The sequence below is a fragment of the Rhinatrema bivittatum genome, chromosome 4 (genome assembly GCF_901001135.1).
Source record: "Rhinatrema bivittatum chromosome 4, aRhiBiv1.1, whole genome shotgun sequence".
Classification (NCBI taxonomy): Eukaryota; Metazoa; Chordata; class Amphibia; order Gymnophiona; family Rhinatrematidae; genus Rhinatrema; species Rhinatrema bivittatum.
Window position 1 is genome coordinate 257,661,702 of NC_042618.1, and position 22,408 is coordinate 257,684,109.

Genomic DNA, 22,408 nt, shown 5'->3' on the forward strand with positions numbered 1-22,408 from the left:
CAAATGACAGTGGAAGCCAAAGCAAAGGATGGTAACTGACTGCAGCTAGCTAGTTGAGGTGGCTGGCTGGCTGAGGGTGGAACAGGGAAATAAGAGAAGACATTTGGGTTTAGGGGCTAAAGAGAGACTGAATGGGAGCTAGGCCACAGTGATAGGTGAAGCAAAGTTGCAACTGCTTCAGAAGCAGTTATCAGGGGCACCAGCAAGCTGCCAACATGCTTGCAGGGAGGAGGAGGATGGCCTGATTTACTAAGCTTTTTATTCTCATACACAAATAGACAAACAGCCTTAGTAAACAGGCCCTAAAGGAGCTCCAGCAGATCTCACACAGGGAGCCTAACATTCTCCTACTTCCACCCAGCTCTTCAGCTTCAGGGAAAAGGAAGTTGAGAGCACTCAGCTTCTGGCTCCCAAGTTTTTGGGCTATTTCCTAGACCAGTGGTTCTCAACCTTTTTTTGGCCGTGACACACCTGACAGATGGTTCTCACATGCGTGACACACTGAACAAGACCATCACGGGTATTGTAACGCTCTGCCTTCCCGGCCTCAGCTGCATCTCATCCCTCCTCTACTGGGGTTCGCGTGGTCGGCGCCTCCCACTTCGGGGTAAGAGCCTATTTCTGTTGTTCCCTCTACTCAGTGACCAGTGCAGAAGTGGCACCAGCGGAGACGGCGAACATATATATTTATAAAAAAAAAAAAAAAAAACGCTTCAGACCTAACTGGAACACTCTGCTACCTTTTTGACGATATATATATAAAGGTGTAATCACCTGCCTAAAAACAAACACCTTGGATAGCACCCTGCCTATGTATGCTCTGTACTTCTGATTACTTCATGCATCTGAGCGCTCCTTGCACTTTACTGTAACCTGCTCACCCTATGTAAATTTTCTTTAACTATTCCCAACACCCAGCGTCTCCCCTGACATCTTATTGATCCACCTAACGCTGCCTTGGATTGTACCCTGCTTTTGATTGTACCCTGCATTAGAGTGTACCATACATTAGAGTGTACCCAACCACTCATTGTAACCTACCGGCCATATGTAAACAACCTATAGCTATCTCCAAGACCAGATATCTTCCCTAACACCCTACTATTCCATTTAACGCTACAGTCCCCCCCCCTTCTGTTTGTTGTCCCCTACTGCCCAAGGCCCTACTTTGCTACCAGAACCATGTGCCTACTCCCCATTCCAAGACGGCACTGCCCTTTGCTACGCAAACCCCTCACAATACGCCCTCCTCCACCCAACCCTCGCAAATCCCTCATAACTATCACGACCCCTCCCTTCTCACAATTTCTGGGCTTAACCACCTTAGCCATTACCCTCTTTAACGCCCAATCCATCCAAAAAAAAGGACCCATACTAAATGACCTGCTTATAGACGACAACCCCGATCTATGTGCCATTACCGAATCCTGGTTAAAAAACACTGACCAGGTTTTCCTAAACCAGCTCCCAACAAAGACATACGACCTCCTCTCCATCCCAAGACCTAAAAAGAGAGGTGGGGGCTTACTCTTGGAAGCCAAAAAAAGACTTAGCCTCAAACTCCAAACCACTCAACCCCCGCCCAAACTAGAAATTGCTCTATTTACATCCAATTCCCTGCAAATCTGCCTAGTCTACGCCCCCCCCGGGCCTAATTGAACAAGATCCCTCACCTATTACTGAATATTTCACTGTCAACATCAAAACAGACCTGCCTACCATTATACTAGGGGATTTCAATCTCCATGTGGATGCCCACCCTGCCACCTCCGCCTGCGAGATTCTACTGGACACCCTCAAAGCCCTGGGTTTCAAACAAATCATCACTGAACCCACACACAAGGCGGGCCACACACTCGACCTAATCTTTGTGAATTCTAAAATAACCATTACCACCCCCCCTGTAATCACTCCGATACCATGGTCCGACCATTTCCTCATTAATGCTACCTTTGAAACCAAAGTCCCCACACCTACCACACAAAAACATCGTAAAACTATCTCCTTCCGTAAACACTGTAGTACGGAAGAGCTCACCCTAGCTTTCGACAAAATAACTAATAAAATCGATCTCTCCAACCCAGACAGTGCACTCCACTCCTGGAACAATCTTACAACAACCATAGCCAACGAATTATGCCCCATCATCCACAAAGAAATACCCCTAGTACAATTTGAGAAAAGAAAACCATGGTTCTCCACCAAGTTAAAAACAATTAAACAAGAACTAAGAGCTAAAGAACGCGCCTGGCGCAAACAACCATCCACCACTCTTAAAGCTACTTACAACAACACCTTGCACACATACCGTCACGCGATTACCCAAGCCAAACGTGATTTCCACGCGGCAAAAATCCATGACTACCAATTTAATGCGAACGCTTTATTCACATATGTCTCTGAACTCACCAACTCTAACACACCCATTATCAATGAAACTATCTCCAACAAAAGATGCGAAGAATTAGCTCTCTACTTCAAGAACAAAATAGACAACATTCTACTTCGCTTCCCTGACAACACCACCCCCCTCGCCCCCCTTCCCAATGACAAAAAGATTACACTTATAACATTTGACCTCACTACCAACATGGAAGTAGAAGCCATCCTAAAAAAGATGAAACCTGCCACACACTCCTCAGACACCATTCCCTCTAAAACCTTCCTCTCCATTACCCCCACCATCACCAAACCTATTAAAGATTTAATCAACTGCTCCATCACCGCAGGCAGCGTCCCAGACCCTCTAAAACTGGCCATAGTCAAGCCCCTCCTTAAGAAACCTACCCTCGACCCCACAGACCCTGCCAACTACCGCCCGATTTCCAATCTCCCTTTCTTATCCAAAGTCCTAGAAAGGGTAATCAACAAACAACTGACTGACTTTCTAGAAGACCACAACGTCCTCCACCCCCTACAGTTCGGTTTCCGTAAAGCCCGTAGCACCGAAACCTTACTACTGGCCATGACAGACACCATACTTAAAGGTATGGACCATGGAAACTCGTACATACTCGCCCTACTAGACATCTCAGCTGCCTATGATACAGTCAACCATCAAATACTAATGACCCGCCTAGCAGAAATAGGTATCGCCGGCACAGCCCTCTCATGGCTCTCTTCCTACCTAACACACAGAGAATACCTAGTAAAAATCGACAAGCACGAATCCTCACGCATACCTATCACACAAGGTGTCCCCCAAGGCTCATCCCTATCCTCCACCCTCTTTAATATTTATCTCCTACCCCTATGCCACCTCCTCTCCGACCTAGGCCTTAAATTCTTCCTATATGCGGATGACGTGCAGATCCTCATCCCGTTTCAAGGGTCCATAAGCGAACCATTGCAACGCTGGGAATCCTGCCTTACCACCATAAGCGCCTTGCTATCTGAGCTCCACCTAGCTCTTAATACTTCAAAAACAGAATTACTCGTTATCTCTAACCAGCCTGAACGTTTCACCCTCCCCACGCGACGAAACACTCCCCAGAATACAACCACAGCCCTCTCTCAGCCCCAGTCTGTAAGAGACCTAGGCGTCTTCATAGATCAGCACCTAAATTTTAAACCCCACATCAAAGCTCTCCTAAAGGGAGGTTTCTATAAGCTAAACATCCTAAAAAAACTCAAACCCCTCCTCCACACACACGATTTCCGCACAGTCATACAGACCACTATGCTCACGAAACTAGATTATTGTAACTCCCTGCTACTAGGACTCCCAGCCACCACCATCAAACCCCTTCAGATTCTTCAAAATTCCATGGCGAGAATCATAACCGGTACGCGTAAAAGGGACCACATCACCCCCATACTAAAAGACCTACATTGGCTGCCCATTTCCTTCCGCTCACAATACAAAACTCTCACCATCCTTCACAACTCCCTTCATAAATACAATCACACCTGGCTCGATGAAATGCCACGTTTCCGCACTTCTGACCGCCCTACAAGAACATCCCAGACAGGCACTCTCTACACCCCGTCCCTCAAATCAGCACATTCAACTTATACCAGAGGAAGAGCTTTCTCCGTCGCCGGCCCCACCCTCTGGAACTCCCTCCCCACCTTCCTACGCCAAGAGACATCCCTCCACATGTTCAAGAAAGGAGTCAAGACATGGCTTTTCCGACAGGCCTACCCCGACTCTAACCAAACTTAATTTCTCCCCCAGATCCACCCGCCCGACTTTTCTCCACCCGCTCCCACACCTCCCAGCCCTTGTCACTTACCCCTACCCCCCCTTCGCCCGACCCATCCCCACCCCCTCTCCCCCCCCCTAGCCATCCCTAGATCCTTGGGCCTCCTGGCCGTTATCATCTCCCCGAGTACACCTCTCTCTCTTTGCACCTCCAGTTTCCCCTTAAATAAACTATATCCTAGTGAATACCCTCCCTCCCTCCCCATACCCTGCCCCCTGCCTATCCTCCTCCATCGCTCCCTCCCCCCTTCCTCCCCCCGTTATCATTGATCCTTTGGTTCTCTTTGTATTCAGATTTTTGGTTCTGTTATTAATGTGTTATTGTTATATTGTTTCATTGTATTTCCCGCCTGAGTTCTTTGTAAACCGGCATGATGTGCTTCACGAATGTCGGTAAATAAAAGTTAATAAATAAATAAATAAATAAATGTAAACATCCACTCTGCATCCACAGGAATCCCCTCAACCCCCAGCAATGAGTGCAGAGCAGATCTAGGGCATTACACTGTACAACTTGCCATACAAAAAAGATATTCTGGTTCTGATGACATCCCAGTAAAGCAAAACAAACTCCTTTTACTACCAGGCAAAATAGTCTTTCTTATGAAAAGACAGTAATTTAACACTAATGCATATCCTATTGAGTAAACACAACAAATAAGATTGATACTAATGCCTACATGCTAGTTAAATACCGCACATCGACCCGGGCATTGACGGCATCAACCTGGGCATCGATGGATTCGACAGCGGCCCTGACGGCAACGGTAACCATGGATGTCCCTATCCCACTAGCCCCCGGTGGAGGGTCGCAAGAGGACACTCCCAGGCTTTGTGGGGCTAACTAAAGATGAAAACATAGGGAGAGGGAAGGCCGCAATTCGGTTGGTAGGCCGGGGAAACCGTTAGTGAGGTGACAGGAACCGACCGAAAAACAGGGCATAGTACTCACCGAGCGTCGATTAAATGTACGCGAAGGGAGACCCGTGTAGGGAAAAATTATTTGTGAAGTAAAATTTTAAGTGTTTCCGTAAGGAAAAGTTGTGAGAAATTTCTCACAGAGCTACTGAAGCGATGCTAATTGCAGCACAGAAAAAAAAGAGACTGAAGGGAGACCCCTGTGGACACAGGGATCATGGCATGCTGGGCATGCCATGTGTGCCAGTCAAAGCTTTTTAGAAACTTTGACAGAAGGTTTTCCATGTTAGGGCTCTGTCCACTGATGTCACCCATATGTGAGGACCATCATCCTGCTTGTCCTGGGATAACTTCCTGTTGTCACGCGGGCAGGATGCTGTGTAGCAGAAAAAGCCCCCGACACCGACAGAGGAAGGCGAAGGAAACCTTTAATCGTCTTTGCCGCTGACCCAGCAGGCAGGAGGTGAGGGGATAGAATCGGGGATCTGAGGGTGGGGAGTACGAGGGACGTGGACAGTGTGTGAGTGAGTGACCTGTAGATGTGCTGGACCTGAGGGGAGGGATGTGTGGGAGAGCTGGAGATGTGCTGGACTTCAGGAGGTCACACACACCACACACAAGAAACAGCAGCATAAGAAGGGGAACACAGAGAGAGAGAATAGAAGCTACTTGAGGAGGGAATCAAAAAGAAAAGATGGTGTATGATCAGGTGAACAGTGAGAGACAGACAGAGAGAGAAACTGCTGCAAAATAATAGCGATATTGTTAATCCGGGCCGCGAGCTGAATCATGAAACTTTCACATTGCGCAAAGTCACCAAAAGATCTAGGAATAGGACACCCCCAGCGATCTCGAATCAGCTGAAATGCCTCATCTGACAACGCCCACTCTCCTAGGTCCACACTCTCCTTGCTGAGAAAGCCTACTCTACGTTGTCTTGCCTGCAATGTGCGAGGCTGATATCATCTGGAGATGCACCTCTGCTAATTCCATAAGTTGATCTATTTCCTGCGACACTTGCTGGCTATTGGTACCTCCCTGTCAATTGATGTAAGCCACAGTCGTTGCATTGTCCGACATTATTTGGACCGATCGACCCTCCAGCCTCTTGCCGAACCTTAAACATGCCAACCAGACCACCCTAGCTTCCAGCCAATTGATATTCCAGAGAGACTTCTGCACTCCAGCGCCTTTGCGCTGTCAGCTCCCAACAGGCTCAATCTATTGTCAATACTTGCCAGTTCGGTGGGGATAGGGGAACTCCCTTCCATAGATGACCCACCTACAGCCACCACTGCAGTTCGAAGGAGACCTCCATCGGCAGATGGAGCTGAATCGAACAGTCCTGAGACTGCGGATTCCACAGATATAGCATAGAGCACTAAAGAGGATGCATATGCGTCCTCGCCCATGGTAGCACTTCCAGGATCGCTGTCATTATTTATTTATTTATTTGAAGAGTTTTTTTATACCGATGTTAGTAGGGGCATCATATCGGTTTACATCATAACTAAAGACTGGAAAATACAATGAACAGGTATTGGGGAGAGGGCTCGCATAGGAACAAGTAAAAAGTAAAGAGAAGAGAAGAATAAAATGAAGGGCTGCTCAAAGGACGATTGAGAGCAGTTAAACAATAACATGAAAGTGTGGCAGTTGTGCCCAGAACTTTGTACAAGGTTCAGTAAGTACTAATAAAGGGGGGGAGGGGCCGAGGGGGTTATGGGGGGAGGAGTTATTTGGGTAAGCTTGCTTGAAAAGCCAAGTTTTTACATTGGCCCTGAATTTAGAAGAGCAGGTCTCGAGCCGGAGGTTAGGGGGTAACGAATTCCAGAGTGTGCGTCCGGCAATGGAGAGGGCTTGATCCCTCGTGGAGGTGAGGTGTGCCTTTTTTAGGGAAGGCACATGGAGGGTCCCATTATTGGAGGCTCTGGTGGAATGGTTAGATCGTATTGGACGGAAGGGCTCATCAAGCCAATTTGAGTTGTGGGAGCGTATGGATTTATGAATCACAGTCAGGGTTTTGTAAAGGATGCGCGAGGGGATCAGGAGCCAGTGCAAGTTTTTCAGGATGAGGGTGATGTGGTCATATTTACGGGCATTAGAGATAGTTCTCGCTACAGCATTCTGTAGCATTTGGAGAGGTTTTAAGGAAGAGTAGGGGAGACCTAGGAAGAGGGCATTGCAGTAGTCCATTTTTGTTGAGAGGGTGGCTTGAATGACAGTGCGGAAATCAGCAGCATGAAGTAAGGGTTTTAGTTTTTTCATCACATTGAGTTTGAAAAAGCCTTCCTTAAGGATCAGGTTGATGTGTTTTTTTAGGTTCAGTTGTTGGTCAATCTGAACCCCGAGGTTTCTTGCACAGGGCTGTGTAAGAAAGGCATTATAGGCAGGGTCATTTACAAGTGCGGGTTTGGGGGGATGAGTGTTGTGAAATAAGGAGCAGTTCTGTTTTAGAAGCGTTTAAGGCGAGGTGAAGGTCGGTGAGGAGTGTGTTTATGGAGTCGAGGCATTTTTTCCAGAAGTCAAGGGCGTTGGTCAGGGAATCCTGGATGGGTATGATGATTTGCATGTCGTCAGCATATAGGTAGAATTTGAGGCCGAGATCTGATAGGAGTTGGCAGAGGGGAGTAAGATATATATTGAAGAGGGTGGAGGAGAGGGAGGAGTCCTGGGGAACTCCTTGAGAGAGAGCATAGTGAGTAGATTCGGCATTGCCTATTTTGACTGAGTATTTTCTATTAGCAAGATAGTGTGTAAACCATTGGAATGCGGTGCCAGAGAGGCTGATGCAGGCTAAGCGGGAGAGGAAGCGATTATGGCTTATAGTGTCAAAGGCGGCGGAGATATCCAAGAGAGCCAGGATGTAGGAGTGTCCTTGGTCCATGCCTCTGAGGAGGAAGACAGAGAGGGAAAGCAGGAGGGTTTCAGTGTTGAGGTTTTACGAAAGCCAAATTGGGAGGAGTACAGTATCTTGTTGTCTTCCAGATAGTCTGTTAGTTGGGTGTTAACCATTTTCTCCATGATTTTTGAGATGAAGGGAAGACTGGAGATGGGACGAAAGTTGGCTGGGTCCTTCAGGTCTAGAGAGGGTTTTTTAAGCAAGGGTTTGACAGCTGCATGTTTAAGAGGGTCAGGGACTATGCTAGAGGAGAGGGAGCAGTTGATAATGTCAGCTAAAGGTTTAGCAATGGTGTCAGGTATCATAAGGAGGGCTTTGGTAGGGATAGTGTCAGAGGGGTGGGTGGCCGGTTTGATCTTTTTGAGGATCGAGGCTATTTCAATGGAGGAGGTGAGGTCAAGGAAGTTGAGGGTAGCAGAGGTTAAGCGTGGGCTCACGGGTGGGGGGATGGGGTGGGGGGTAAATCTGAGGAGTATGTTAGCTATTTTGTTGTGAAAGCAGAGTGCCAGTTCTTCGCATTTACTACTTGCTTCATTGTCGGGGATGACTGGGGGGGTTGGCTTGATGAGATTAGTGACGTAAGAGAAGAGGGCTTTAGGGTTATAGATGTAATCATGAATTTTCTTGGCATAGAAATCGTGTTTGGCATTAAGGGTGGTGATTCTGTAGCAGTGAAGAGCAGATTTGAAGGAAGAGGTTTTTTGGGGAGATGGGTCTTTACGCCAGGCTCTCTCCTTTTGTCTAAGATTGTTTTTCATATGCTTGAGGTCAGTCGTGTACCACAGTTTCTGATTTTTGGCAGAGGGTTTCAACTCACATGGGGTGATAGGGCATAATTTATTTGCAATGTCAAGGGTGATAGTGCTCCAAGACTTGATCGCGGCCTTGGGATCAGTGCAATTAAGGATGGGCAAGGAATCGGTGAGGGCTGCTATGAGCTCTTCACTAGGGCAGGGTTTTCTGAATGCAATAGAAGTATTGGAGGTGGGATGATTAAAAAAGGATCTCTTGATGGAAAGAGAGGTTTTGATAATGGTGTGGTCTGACCAGGGAACAGGGGTACATGAGGGTGTGTTAGGGGAGATGATGCAGGAATTGATGAATAAAAGTTCAAGGATGTGACCAGCATTATGAGTAGGGGAGGAGATAATTTGTTTGTATCCCATGGCGTCTAGGGAATTGAGGAAGGCTGCGCAGGATGAGGAGAGGGGAGATACGTCAACGTGGAGATTGAAGTCTCCTAAAATGATGGCTGGGCTTCAATGTTGATGTTGTCTGTGATGTATTCAAGGAAGGGGGATGGCTCAAGGAAGGGGGATGTATTCAAGGAAGGGGGATGGCTCAAGGACTCGGACTATGTCCGAGTCCTTGAGCCAGGTCTCTGTGATGGCGCAGACGTCTGGCTTAGAGTCAGATAGGTCATTGAGAATTTGGGTTTTTTGGGGAGGGCTTGGGCATTGAAAAGAATTATGGATAAGGTAGTGAGTCCTATGAATTGAGTAAGTGGGGAGATGAGGATGGGGAGAAGTGACTTATGATGGGAGGGAGAGTAGTGAGGGGTGAGGCGGGGTGTTCTACGGGAGGGTTACCTTATACGGGGGATAGAGAATCTTGCATGGTTAGCCATTGGGCGGCAAGGAGGGGAATAGTGACCGAGAACGCAGTGGAGGGTTTCAGAAGGGCGGGGGTAAAGCACTTCTGGGAAAGCTGGGCGGTGCAACTGAAGTGTTAGGAAGATAGCATGTGATGGGGCGCAGCAAGGTAAAGCAGAGAAAGAGCAATGCGTACGATTAGGGAACTAGAGAGAAGGTGCTGTTGCTGGATTGCGTCAGAATCTAGATCATTGGATGAGAAGCTGTGACATTTGATGCTTCAATCATATTTCAGTGTGAGGCAATATATGAAGAACATACAGGATATAAATACATACAGGGATGTTGAATGAGGTAGCATGCGGCTGGGTAGTCTGTGTAGAAAGCAGTGGCGGCGTTGAGTAGTGTTACAGTTCTGAATGAAGGGTTAGAAGTAGCAGTCGAGGATACGAGGAGCAGGCGGGGAGCACGCCAAGGACCTGCAGATAAGACCATATGGTCGGGCACAGAGTATTCAACAACAGACGGACTTGAAACATAGAAATGATGGCAGAAGAAAACCAAACGGCCCATCCAGTCTGCCCAGCAAGCTTGCACACTTTTTTTTTTCTCTCACATACTTATCTGTTTCTCTTGGCTCTTAGTAACCTTTTTTATTCTATTTCCCTTCCACCCCTGCCATTAATGTAGAGAGCAGTGTTGGAACTGCATCTAAGTGAAATAGCTTAATTAGTTAGGGGTATTAACCACCGCAATAAGAAGCTACACCCATGCTTATCTGTTTATCCAGACTATGTAATTCAGTCCTTGTTGGTTGTTGCCTGAATATAGATCAACCTTTCTTCATTCCCCCTGCCGTTGAAGCAGAGAGCCATGCTGGCTATGCATTGAAAGTGAAGTATCAGTCTTGCTCCCCTACCGCTGAAGCAGAGAGCTATGCTGGATATGCATTGAAAGTGAAGTATCAGGCTTATTTGGTTTGGGGTAGTAACCACCGTAACAAGCAAGCTACTCCCCGCTTTTTTGTGAATGCAAATCCTTTTTTCCACATTTCCTCATTGCCACTGAAGCTTAGAGCAATGTTGGAGTTGCATTAACCATATGTATGTTTATTGAATAAGGGTATTATCACCAGGTAGTTGCCGTCGTTCCCGTAAGCCACCCACTCTTCATTCACATCCTCTAGACTTTATGAATCCACATTGTTTATCCCTCGCCCCTTTGAAGTCCTTTACAGTTTTGGTCTTCACCGCTTCCTCCGGAAGGTTATTCCAGGCATCCACCACCCTCTCCGTGAAGAAATACTTCCTGACATTGGTTCTGAGTCTTCCTCCCTGGAGTTTTAAATCGTGACCCCTGGTTCTGCTGATTTTTTTCCAACGGAAAATGTTTGTCGTTATCTTTGGATCATTAAAACCTTTCAAGTATCTGAAAGTCTGTATCATATCACCTCTGCTCCTCCTTTCCTCCAGGGTGTACATATTTAGATTCTTCAATCTCTCCTCATAAGTCATTCGATGAAGACCATCCACCTTTTTGGTTGCTCTTCTCTGGACCGCCTCCATCCTGTCTCTGTCTCTTCGGAGATACGGTCTCCAGAACTGAGCGCAGTACTCCAGGTGAGGCCTCACCCAGGACCTGTACAAGGGGATCATCACTTCCCTTTTCTTACTCAATATTCCTCTCTCTATGCAGCCCAGCATTCTTCTGGCTTTAGCTATCGCCTTGTCACATTGTTTCGCCGACTTCAGATCGTTAGACACTATCACCCCAAGGTCTCTCTCCTGCTCTGAGCACATCAGCCCTTCACCCCCCATCGAATACAGTTCTTCCAGATTTCCACACCCCATATGCATAACTCTGCACTTCTTGGCATTGAATCTCAGCTGCCATATCTTTGACCACTCTTCCAGCTTCTTTAAATCCCGTCTCATTCTCTCCACTCCTTTTGGCATGTCCACCCTGTTGCAGATCTTAGGGTCATCCGCAAACAGACAAACCTTACCTTCTATCCCGTTCGCTATGTTGCTCACATAGATATTGAACAGGACCGGTCCCAACACCGATCCTTGCGGCACTCCGCTTAACACTGCTCTCTCTTCAGAGTAAGTTCCATTTATCATCACACATTGTCTTCTGTCCGTCAACCAGTTTGTAATCCAAGCCACCACCACGGCACTCACTCCTAAGCTTCTCATTTTATTCACCAGCCTCCTGTGCGGGACCGTATCAAAAGCCTTGCTGAAATCCAAGTAGATGACGTCGAGCGCTCTTCTTTGATCCAACTCCCTAGTCACCCAGTCGAAAAAGTCAATCAGATTTGTCTGACAGGATCTTCCCCTGGTGAAACCATGCTGCCTCTGGTCCAGTTGAACTAGCAACTTCGGAATTCGAGCTTCTGGCAGGAACACCTTGCCCTTCTTCATTTTGAACCGAACTCCTAAGTACTGCAGCAACTGAGTAGGCTGAAAACTGTTCTTGACTAAGTTCACCACCCAGCCGAACTCCCGCATCAAGGAAATCAACTTGCAAGTCACCAGGTAGCTCTCTTCCAGCAACTTGGCGCGAATCAGCCAATCATACAAGTACAAGTGTACTAGGATTCCATCCTTTCTCAACTCTGCCACAACTACCACCATTACTTTGGAAAAGGTTCTGGGAGCTGTGGCCAGACCAAAGGGCAGCACATGAAAATGAAAATGGCACCCCAGAACTGCAAACCACAGGAAGCATTGATTTTCTAGTCATGTGGGAATGTGGAGATATGCCTCAGACAGATCTAGAGAGGTCAGAAATTCCCCCAACTGCACAGCCATTACCACTGAGCACAATGTTTCCATGCGAAAATGCTTCACACGCAGATGACGATTGATACCTTTGAAGTTTAGGATGGGACAAAAAGAGCCCTTCTTCTTTGGCACAACAAAATAAATGGAATATCGCCCCATATTTTCTGTGCCGTGGGTTCTGGAACCATAGGAACTCAGGAGCCTTGCCAATGTACCCTCCACTGCCTGCATCTTCTGCGGGGAATGACAGGGAGACTCCATGAACAAGTCCTGTGGAACATTGAGAAACTCCATCACATAGGTACAAACAGATTGTAAGCCCTCTGGGGATAGGGAAATACCTTCCTGAATGTAATCCACTTTCAAGCGCTGAAAAAAAGTGTGAAAAGCGGAATATAAATCTAAATAAATAAAATAAATATTCTCGTTATCTCCAGGACCCACTGATCCAATGTGATTTAGACCCACCACTGATAAGAGAGCGAGGCGCCCCCCTATTTCATGTTCCTGGGGGTGGGTCGGCAAACCTTCATCAGGAGGTTCCACTATTCGAGCCTGCACCTCTTCTGGGTTGTCAAGGATGAAAAGACTGAGACCTACTGAAGGGTCGAGTCCTCTGAAAAGTCACTCCTCTATAGGGTCAAAAACATTTGGATCCTCTAGTACGACCTCTCATATTAAGGGAACACAGCGCCTGCTTCTTATCCTCCGGCAAACGAGGAACCAGAGATTAACCCCAACTTACTGGTCAGTTTCTCCAACTCGCTGTCAAACAAAAGTGAGCCACTGAATGGCAGTTTGGTGAGGTTAGCCTTGGAGGTCACATCGGCTGACCAATTTCTCAACCATAACTGACGCCTGGCCACTACTATCGAAGCCACGCCTCTGGCTAAAGTGCGGATGAAATCACAGCCCACATCTGCCAAGAAGGCAGCAGCTGTTTCCATAACTGCCCTGGAGTTTATCCCAGAGTCATCAACCCTACTGAGAGAGAAGCGAAAAAGCAATCTGCAAGGTCATTGCTACTGCTTCAAATGCTTAAGAATAATCTCCATTTTTTGTTTATCATGAGCATCCTTTAAGGCACCTCCTCCTTCCACAGGAATAGTGGTCCACTTGGAGACTGCACACATAAGTGCATCTACACACATAAGTGCATCCACAATGCACACCTATACCTTGGTCAGACCACTACCGAGTAGACACGCACTGCACCATTAACTGCAACCCCCAAACAACACAATCAAAGAAAAGAACTATTGAATTCAGAAAAAAATGCCAAATAGACGATATCATAGAAGCTATAACAGATGATATTAATAAACTAGACCTCACTGATGCCAATACTGCTTGTACCTCTTGGCATCAACTCACCAGCAACATTTCTAATCGACTCTGCCCTCTACAAACAAAAGAAATCAGCACTGATAAAAATGATAAAAAACCATGGTACAATTTGGATCTTAGAATTATGAAGCGCGAACTCCGCAAACTAGAAAAGAGATGGCGTAGAAATCAAAATCCAACACATCTACAAAAATTCAAATCACTCCTCCATGAGTATCATAAAACAACAGAAGAAACAAAGAAAAACTACTACACAGCAAAAATTCATCAGTACCAGTTCAACCCGCGTGCATTATTTCAATATGTTGCTAATATTATTACCCCACCATCAAACAGTAAACCAGAAATTGACAATAAAAACAAATGTGAGAAGCTAGCGACCTATTTTTATGACAAAGTATCGAATATCATGGCACGATTTTCTACACATTCTCCACCGGCATCCCTTCCACCTACAAGCACCATGATCACCTCTTCATCAATCAATAATTTTGAAAACACGTCTACTTCAGAAATTGAAGCAATTCTAAAAAAGATAAAACCTGCATTGCACCCCATAGATATCATGCCTTCAAAAACACTCCTCTCCATCCCTACTAGGATTGCTCCACACATCTCCAAAATCATCAACAAATCTATATCGACAGGTGTCTTTCCTATGCAACTAAAGCATGCAATTATAAAGCCTACGCTCAAAAAACCAGACCTGGATCCATCTGAACCAGCTAATTATCGTCCTGTATCGAACCTTCCATTCTTGTCAAAAATCATAGAAAAAGTAATAAACAAACAACTCACTGACTATCTAGACGATAACCGATTACTATTCCAGTCACAATATGGTTTCCGTAAGAACCATAGTACTGAAACCCTGCTAGTTTCCCTTTCAGACTCTATTATAAAGACACTAGACTCTGGCCATTCTTACATTCTTGCCCTTCTTGACATATCTTCGGCATTTGACACGGTCAATCATAATATCCTACTATCCCTCCTCTCTCAAATTGGCATAACTGGCACTGCCTTAAACTGGATCCAATCTTTCCTGAAAGACAGGACATACAGTGTCAAGTTGGGATCACAAATATCAAAACCAAGAAATCTTCTACAAGGTGTACCATAAGGCTCATCGCTTTCATCAACTCTGTTCAACATTTACTTATCTCCACTCTGTCGACTCCAAGCAAAAATGAATCTCCGTCACTTCATATATGCTGATGACGTACAGATTCTCATCCCTATCAATGATTCCCTTTCTAATGCCCTGAAAACCTGGGAATCAGCCCTGGCTGAAATAAGAGAGCTTCTAACTGAAAACTTCCTAGCAATAAACACATCCAAAACTGAACTCATCCTCATAACGCCACACAATAACATCTCATCCAATACCTCCCAGCTCTCTACTTGCAAGTCCGCAGTCTAGGCGTAATAATCGACAACCATTTTTCATTAAAGAAATTCATATCAGCCACAATAAAAAATGGTTTCTTCAAACTTCACACTCTAAAAAGAATTAAACCCCTACTAAATCCACAAGATTTTCGGACAGTATTGCAAGCTACTATACTACCAAAAATTGACTACTGTAACGCTTTACTAATAGGTCTCCCTAAAAACGCAATTCAACCTTTACAGATGTTACAGAATGCAGCAGCTCGACTAATCACCAATACCCGCTATCATGAGCATATTACACCAGCGCTCATGTACTTACATTGGCTTCCGGTAGCATCTAGAATTAGCTTTAAAGTACTCTCACTTATTCATAAGTCGGTCTATAACCAAGAGATGCAATGGTTCTCAGAGCAGTTTGTTTTCCGCACCTCTAAGAGACCAATAAGAAGTATCCATCAAGCTAAATTTGCAACTGCCCCAACTAAACAATTCAAACACGTGACAACAAGAGACCGCGCATTCTCCATAGCTGGAATAAATTTATGGAACAAGATGCCCACTGATCTGCGAATGGAACCCTGCCATAAGAAATTCAAACATGACCTCAAAACATGGCTATTTGAACTAGCTTTCACACTATGATATACAATTAAACTGATATGACACTCTAGTTACCTCACCAAGATAACTCCCAGCTCCATGTCCCTTCTACCCACATTCTCTCTCCTTATTCCTCCGCCCCCCTACGCCCACATTTTTCCCTTAACATGATATTTGTATTGTGTTATCTTCAATTCAATTTAGAACTTGTATTATCCCACAGCACCGTTATAGTATTATATTCTAGTTTGTTATATTGTTGTTTCGTAAATGATAATATTACCACAATATCATTATTGTTTGTTAAACATTCTCCTTATGGATGGTCCACGATCGATACAGCCTGTTTGCTGTTAATCCTGTTATATGTAATTAATATTTATTAATTCTGTTATTTGTAAAGCATTGTTGCTAATTTATTGTTAATTGTAAACCACGGTGATGTATATTTTACGTACTGCGGTATATAAAAACCTCTAAATAAATAAATAAATAAATAAATAAATAAATACCTTCGGAAAATGTAAGCGCTCTCTTAAGACTGGATCCAGAGGGTACAGACCTTTCAAAATCTGACCCCCTTTGAAATTAGCATCTGGGGCACCCCACTCAAGATCAATCAATTCTTGAATGGCCTCCATCACAGGAAAAAAACAAGAGGCTTTACCAAAGAAACTAAAATGGGATTTCTCTTTGACTCAGACACTGAATCTGCCCCAGGAACTCTAAGTATTTTCAAGTTCTGGGAAACAAGAGCTGGCAGTTCATATCTATGAAAGAATCGTAACATGGTTCTACACGGTTCTAATCCAGGGGGAATTTCACCATCCTCAAGAGAGGCAGGATCAGCATCATCATCCATACCATCCAGATCTCTATCCAGAGGTCCTGCTGCCACTTTAGGAGTACTCCGGCACTTAACAGAAGGTCCAAGCAAGGTTCTTACCTATGCCTCTGCTCTAGGAGAATTGGACAGGGCTGAGGACTGCACCTGAAGAAAAGATTGTAACCCCTGGAATAATTCTACTCATGAAAAGTTAGAGGTATCCAGACCAGAAGGTACCTGAGGTGTACTCACTGAGCTACTTTCCCCTGCTGAGGAACCAGTTAGGGGAGTTCTAAAATCAGGTGCCCCACCTGAGTCGTCTCTACCCAGACCCACATCCAGCTGGAAAGAACCAGGCTTAGTGAAATCAGAGGAAGACAATTCTCCCTGAGTCTCCAAACAATGCTGGCACAAATCAGCTGGCACTCCTGGCTAAGACACCCGAATCTGGCAAGCAGTACAAAGAGAAAGACGTTTAGGCTTCTTAGGTACAGGTGCCATTATGGCTGACAGTGCGCTGAGAAGCAGCCGGAGGCATTCATCTAGCTGTTTTACTTTTTTTTTTTTTTTTTATATACGCACTCAACTAGGCGCCCAAAAATTATGCTTCTAACACTTAAGTGCACACACCTAGGTGCCAAAAAAAAAAAAAAGTGCACAAAAAAAAAGCTTAAGCGCACAGTACCACTTGTGGCCACTTGCTTAACATGGGCACACAGACTACAAGTCACAACTGTGCATCCAAACACTGAGCGCACAATCTGGATGCACAGCTACATGCACACGCCGGACCAACATGCCTGTAGAAGGCAACCTTAGAAAGCACACAAAAAGCCGTTGCGGCTTACCACACTGCATACAGCAAAAAGCCTTGGAGCTGGGCCTAGCCTAAGGAAGCTGCTCAACCCGCCAGGCTGCCCATGTCCCTTGACCTCCCATGGAATAGAACAAATGTCGGACTGGCATGCCAAGCACGGAGCCTAGGGGAAAGAGAAAGCCCTGCACAAAAAAACCCCCCCAAAAAAAAATCTAATTCTAATTCTCTGTATAATTTTTTTTTTTTTTTAAACTTACCAGAGTTCAGCTTTGCCTGACTGTGGGGGGGGAAGGGCATGTGCTCAGTTTCCAGCACCTGTTGCCTTTCAGCTGCTCAAACAGCTAAGTCCACTCTGGCTGAAAAATCAGCTAACGGACGAAGGCACTCATCTGAGGGACTATGGAAATCACCTCAGGAAATCTCAACTGTGGGAAGGACCATTTGGTATTACCGGAGTACAGGGCAAATTTATTTCCTTAATTCTCCTTTTCTTTAAAATGAAGACATCCCTAGTGGGGAGATCCACGTCCACCATCTGCTGGAGACGGAGAATACTGGCAAGCTGATGTCACTCCAAGGGTATATATACTGTGACATCAATTTGCTCCATCTCCATCTGCTAGTAGAGGTGCATAACCCACCTGTTCTAGATTCATCTGACTGGATGCTAAGAAATGACTAAAGAGGCTCACAAGACAATGCCCGTGCGGGAACTCCTGAGCATTCTCAGTAGTGCTCAAAGCTCTACAATTTGGAGAGACAAGCTCATTCGGTGCCACCACATGACATCACCACATGTAATGGCTAATTCAGCCTATCAACGGAAACACTGTGGTAAATGATGGCAGAAAAAAAAACTGAAATGGCTCATCCACTCTGCCAAGCAAGCTTGATTATAACTACCACTCTGTAGAGGTTACCCTCATGACTTTCTTAGAAGCACAATGCAATCATTTCAATGCAGTTTTAGTTTGAACCACTGGTCTTATGGAAGGTTTTAGGCCTTACATAGACATTTAGACCAATTTATTTTTTAGCTTAAAATACTTTCAAAGATCACAGAAGCCTGGAGTAACCTCCTAGTGATTAGAGCAGCGGACTATGAACATCCACCAAATCCACCACTTGTACAAAGAATTTAAGATCCTTATTGGGCTCAGCCCCCCACTGGTGAGATCTGTCCAAGACAGGATCTAAACATGTATTCCAATCTCCCCCCACAAAATGGGATATCCTGAGAACCTGGCTAATTTTATCTTCAATTGCTCATAAAAGACATTCTGTTTTTGTTTGGCCCATATATGTTAACCATCAATTGCTGCTTAGAGGGAACCCTCTATGACGACATATCTGTGCCCTTTGGATCCTTTTCGAATCTTGTGTATCTTCAATGGCAAATCCCTGTGAATCAGTACACACCCTGCCTGCTCTTAAAATTGTGAGAAGCATAGCACACCTGGTACACCCAATCTCGTAAATAGTTTGTCAAAAGTTAGTGAGGTGCATCGACTGAAGAAGTGCTATGTCCGTCTAACGTCTTTTCAAATAATGATAAATGAATTCTCTCTTTATCGGAGAGGAGATACCCCGAACATTCCAGGACACTAAGCTGATCCCAGATCCAGCCATTCTCAAGCATATAAACCAATTACTGGCACAAATCGAATGAACCAGATCGCAGAACCATATGACCATTAAATCTGTACAAGAGAAAACCATAATATCTGCGAAACCATGGAAAACTAAGCTGATAAATACACAAGCCCACCCAATCTCACCAACACATATCTTCCAAACCCACTTCTCCCCATGTAGTGGCAGCACACTCCGGCAGGAACTCCCTCAAGGTCAAAGTTATGTCACCCCGCTCCAACCCCTGTACCTGCCTCCCACCCAAAGCTTCATCCACTCTCCAAACACATTCATCTCCCCGCCCAACTATTAATTTTAACCCCAAAGCACAAACACCTAAAACTCACTCCCGTGATCGAAACTTACCAACCCTATTCCTTTCCCCCACCATGCCCCTTTCACTCCCCACCTAACCCATCTCCTACCTTCCCAACTTTGTATACCCTGAAAAAAATAGCCCCACATTTAGAAAAACAGGCTTTACACATAGGATCCCAAATAAACAACTGGCACTTAGAGTCTACTTCCTAATGATCCCATGGTGCAAGCGATCAACATAGAAGATGAGTTCACAAATGGTCCAGATGAGGCAAATCGACAAGGCCAGCTCTCCGCAAATCTCACCCCAGCCTGCCAAAGACACCAGTTGAAACATCTGCGCCAGTAGAATGCATGCTCATGCAAAAGACATCACAGCATTTCACCACTGCTCTCACCGCAGCCACCACCCTCAGGATTGTTGCTTGTATAAACTCCACAGCATGCATGCTGCCAGGAAAAATAAACACACTGTCCTGAGTCCAAAAACAGGCCCCTTGCCAAATACAGAAGAATTCATGACACCCAAACCCAAAACACTGAATGCAGCCTGTCCCTAAACTCCTCCCGATTAAATACCTGCCAATGCCTGAAGATATCTAGACCCCCCACAAGACGAAAGTCCAAATGTACTACTCCATTGAAAAAAATAACAAAACAAAGAGAAAAATAATAGCTAGCAACAGAAAAGGGGAAAAAAAGAAGAAAACTTCGGAAGTTTTCAAAGTCTCTCAGCCCAAATATTACCATGTCCGTTTGCTACTCCGGTCCCCAAGCAGAGAGCACTTCATTCACTTCTCTTTTCTTTATTATTTTATGATCATTATTCTACCAAGGTGCTCGCATTTCTCTGCCTCTGAGCTGGTAGGGCCTCTCCAGCCCGATCGAGGTACCGCTGAACTTCGACAGGCGAATCAAAGATCCTGCATCGATTATTAATGAAGACCTTCTAGGTCCTCAACCTAGAAATGTTGAGGACCTAGAAATGTTCTCTATCCGTGAGGTGATTGTTCTCGTGGGCTGAGGCCACAATCTCTACCACTTTGTCAGTTACCATCGTCAGCTCCTGATGGATATTCTCGGTAAGTTTAGAAGAAAGAGAGTCAAATATCTTCTGTAACTGCTGCTGTGAAAACGCCAGTGTGACAAGATCAGGCCACTCGTCATTTGAGGCGTGCTCTTCAGCCTGTTTCTTGAAACTGGCCACAGATTTAAAACCTGATTGAACACATTTAAAACTAATCTGAGAAAATTCTTTTTCACTCAACTTACAATTAAGAACATAAGAACATAAGAAAATGCCATACTGGGTCAGACCAAGGGTCCATCAAGCCCAGCATCCCGTTTCCAACAGTGGCCAATCCAGGCCATAAGAACCTGGCAAGTACCCAAAAACTAAGCTCTGGAATTTGTTGCCAGAGGATGTGGTTAGTGCAATTAGTGTAGCTGGGCTTAAAAAAGGTTTGGATAAGTTCTTGGAGAAGTCCATTAAACTGCTATTAATCAAGTTCTCTTAGAGAATAGTCACTGCTATTACTGGCATCAGTAGCATGGGTTCTTCTTAGTGTTTGGGTATTTGCCAGGTTCTTGTAGCCTGGTTTGGCCACTGTTGCTGGGATTGATGGACCCTTGTCTGACCCAATATGGCAATTTCTTATGTTCTTATGACCTGCTGGTCTTATCAGCCAACATTGCAGGCAGAAATTTAAAAGGTACCTCTTTAGACATGTTTAGGATCCATATTAGAGAAAGAGAGAACAGGATGAAGGCGGATTGTGTGTCAGGGGCCTAAGAGCATCAGCCTCTCATGTCCTCACCCTTTAGCGCATCACGTGATCTCCCCATAAACACTATATTAACTAGGCGTGTACAGGGGTAAAAATATTTCCTTTAATTTTGTTATTGGGGTGTTTCCACACATTTTGTTTCGTTTAATGTTTATTTCATATTCTTTAGTTTTCAAAAACAAAATAAACATTTTAAAGAACACCCCCACAAACACAATTAAAAAAAAGACGGGGCTTCATGAAACTGCCCGTCCCCAACACCCATCCCTCCCAACTGCGAAAATGCCGGGGGCCAGAATCCTCCCCGACCCCCACTTAACCAGTCTGGGGGAGGAATCTGCTGAGGAGGCCTAGATTCAGGCCGAAGGCTTGGCCGCCATAGGTCACCAACATCTCAGCCTAGGTACTACACAAAGCCCAGGCTACAAGGCTAGAAGCCCAAGCCTGAATTCAGGCCCAACCCAGAGGCTGGGTACAAATGCCTGGGCCTAAACCTAGGCAGTCACTTGATTCCAGGCACATGCTGAAACACAGTCTGGAGACCGGGTTCCAATATCTAGATCTCTGCACAGATCCAGATCCGATGCTGGGGCCAGACCCAGAAGCTATAATTACTTGCCAGATCCAGAGCAGAAGCATCAGAGGTCCTCAAGACATCTTTCTTCTTACTTAAAATGAAAGCATTCGCTCAGGACACCATTTCGATGTAACTCCAGTGCATCCTCCCCAGCAGAGGGCGCCATTTTGATGTACGGCAGTTCAATTAGCTGCCATACATCAAAATGGTGCCCTCCATTGGGGACAAGTGGACGCATTCATTTCAAGTAAGAAGAAAAAAGAAAAAAAAGATGTTGCAAGAGGACCTCCGAAGCCTGAGCCTGACCCTGGGCCAAGGCCTTGACTTCGGGCCTAGGTCCAGGCTGAGGCCCAGTCATCCGGACCCGGTCTCCGGACCAGGCCCCAGAGTCCAGGCACTGGGACGTCAGATCAGGTAAGTGCAAAATCTTTGGAGCCTGGGCCTTTGCATCATGCTGCGGCCTAAGCCTAAATGAGGCCCTGACTTTGGATCTAGGCCTAGGCGCCAGAGTCATGCGCTGGTAAAGGCCAAAGTCCCTGCTTTGGGTCTCAGCCCCAGCTTCGGGCCTAGGTCCAACAGGTGACACCCCCCCCCCCACACACACACACACACACACACACACACACACACACACACGCACAATTTTTTTTTTTTTTAATTGAATGAAATTGACAAAATTTAAATCATTCCATTTTGAAAATGAC

At 45.5% G+C, this 22,408-nt stretch overlaps 1 protein-coding gene across 1 annotated transcript in view; it reads right to left on the reverse strand.

Annotated features, from left to right (window-relative positions):
* SMC1B (structural maintenance of chromosomes 1B) overlaps positions 1-22,408 on the reverse strand; it is a 941,781-nt gene that overhangs the window by 864,949 nt on the left and 54,424 nt on the right.